Consider the following 2,857-nt stretch of genomic DNA (forward strand, 5'->3'; position numbering starts at 1 on the left):
ATACAGCCCACACAGTGTATATTTTGTATAGGAGGATGTGATTGTAAATGCCTTTTTAAAATCTCTAATATGCTATTTGTATAGAGAGACACACGGAGACGTTTATAGAAGTATATGTTATCCGTTCTGGAATATCAAATGTTAAAGAGACAGGTTAATCAAGAATAAGTTAATTAAGAATGATGATGTAGATGTACGGACAATTGAATCACAAGTTTGATGTACTCTCTATTATTTTTCCAGGTATATGAATTATGTTTCTATTATGACGTTAAGATAAACACACTTTCCACATATGTCTTTATTAAAAAATATCATTAATTTCCAAACTGTACTTGGAGTTCTAGCCAATATGTTTCTCCTTTTTTTCTACACTGTCATAATCCTAGTTCATAGATTTAAGCCCATGGACCTGATGTCCTGTCAACTGACCTTCATCCACATAGTGATGGTCCTCACGGGAGGGGACCTTTGGCTTACAGATGTATTTGAGTCACTGAACCTTGAGAATGACTTCAAATGTAAGGCAACTTTTTACATAAGCAGGGTGATGAGAGGCCTCTCCATCTGCATCACCTGCCTCCTGAGTGTGTTCCAGGCTGTCACTATCAGTCCCAACTCATCATTGTTGGCAAAATTTAAACATAAACTAAAGACATACACAACCAATGCTTTCTACTACATTTGGTCTCTCAATTTTTCTATCAGTAGTAGCTGTATCTTTTATGTTGGTGGTTTTACCAATGTGAGTGAGAGCAACCAGATGAAGGTCACCAAATATTGCTCAATCTTCCCCATGAACTACATCATCAGGGCACTGTTTTTAACAGTGACAATCTCCAGAGATGTCTTTCTTGTAGGAGTTATGTTGACCACAAGTGCATACATGGTGATTATCTTGTTCAGACATCAGAGAAAATGCAAGCATCTTCATAGCATCAACCACCTGAGAGTTTCCCCTGAGAAAAGGGCCACCCAGACCATCTTGCTGCTGGTCGTTGTCTTTGTGGTCATGTACTGGGTGGACTTCATCATCTCATCCACCTCAGTGCTGTTATGGATGTATGATCCAGTCATCCTGACTGTTCAGAAGTTTGTGATGAATGCCTATCCTACAATTACTCCTTTAGTACAAATGAGTTCTGATAACAGAATAATCAATATGATGAAAAACTTGTGGTCAATGTGCCACCCAATTTCTTAAAAAGGGCAATTTTTCTCTTTCTTTCAAAAAACAAGAACACTTAGTTCTTATTCTTCAGAAGCCATTCACCTCGTGTTTTGATAGAGCATCTCTCAGTGATGTAGTTCTTACCAAGTTTGCCAAGATGAAAGTTAAGTGCATGAGTGTTTTGCCGTCATGTATGTATGTGTGCACTCCTGGTCCCCACAGAGGTCTGAAGTGGAACTGGAGTTACAGATGGTTGTAAGGAGTCTTGCTGGTCATTTGCAATTATATTTTTTTTATTAAAAAAGATATTTTTAAGCTGTTTAATAGTTCAAGTAGCAAAGTAAGATTATTCATTTGACGCAAATATAATTTGTGGTATAACATATATATGTTCTTTTATGTTTCTGCTGCCAAATAGTGTAGAGTCCTTTAAGTTCATTGTACAGCATAAATTGATATTTTGACAGGAATTCCCTTATGATCTCCTTTTTATTTTATGTCATAAATGTTCCTTAGATGCTGAGGTTGCTCAAGGAAACTCCTTGTTGGTAGTGACTTTTAAAGCTTTTTTTTATGTTTAATTTACTCTAAATCATCAAGAATAGTTTATATAACCTATTATAGCTTTAATTGTTTCATAATTATACTTTCTATGTATCCATAAAAATAATGTGAATTTACATTTTCTATTTTTATCATAGTCACTTAATGAATGAATCCTATATGAAAATTTCATGTGCCTGTTTATTTCTACTTCATTTCATCTACACTTATTGAAATATTATTGGTTAATAAAATTTTTTATATGCACATATGATGTGCAATGTAGTTTTTGTGACGTGTGTATTCATGTGTTTGTGCACAGAAGAAGGATGTGTGTACATATATGTGTACACAGATTGATGTGTGTGCATGTGTGTGTGCAAAAATGAAGGATGCGTGTGCAAGTGTATGTGCACAGATGAAGGATGTGTGTTCATTTGCTTGTGGAGGCCAGGAGACACTTAGTTCTTGTTCTTCAGAAGCCATTCAGCTCGTGTTTTGACAGAGCATCTCTCAGTGTCCTCGTTCTTACCAAGTAGGCCAGGATCATCTCCCCAGGGATTTCTCATTTATGCATCTTCAGCTCTGGGATCACAAATACGCTTAACTATATCTATACTTCTTCAAATATTTTTATTGAAAATTTATTCTTTTCATACAATATATCCTTTTTAGAGTTTCCTATCCCCCATTCATCCAAATTCCTCCCTTGTCCCTTCCCATCTGGATCAACACCCTTTTTCTTTCATCTTAGAAAACAAATAGGTATATAAGTTTTAATAACAAAATGAAATTAGCTATAGAAAGATAAAACAAAAACAAACTAATTGGAAAAGGTCAAAACCAAGAGAAGAAAAAGAGCCAAAGAAAAGCACAAGAACACATAAAGATGTAGAGACACACAAGCCACACAGGAATCTCACAGAAACACAAAAGTAGAGGCCAGATTATATAATATGATATAAGCAAGGGACCCATAAGGTAAAATTAAGACAAAACAAAATTCAACATTATCTGATAAAGAACCTTCAAAGATTCCATTGAGTTTGTTTTCCCTTTGCCATCTACCACTGAGCACAGGATCTACCCTTAAGAGTGGGAGTCCCTGGAAGAAAACAACTTTTCACTTGCAAGTGACTATCA

At 35.5% G+C, this 2,857-nt stretch overlaps 1 pseudogene; it reads left to right on the forward strand.

Annotated features, from left to right (window-relative positions):
- Positions 1 to 265: 265 nt before the first annotated feature.
- On the forward strand, positions 266 to 1,204 carry LOC128099561 (putative vomeronasal receptor-like protein 4; annotated as a pseudogene).
- Positions 1,205 to 2,857: the final 1,653 nt, after the last annotated feature.

Source organism: Peromyscus californicus, unplaced genomic scaffold (assembly GCF_007827085.1).
Source record: "Peromyscus californicus insignis strain IS unplaced genomic scaffold, ASM782708v3 Scaffold_6__1_contigs__length_162567912, whole genome shotgun sequence".
In the NCBI taxonomy this organism is placed as follows: domain Eukaryota; kingdom Metazoa; phylum Chordata; class Mammalia; order Rodentia; family Cricetidae; genus Peromyscus; species Peromyscus californicus.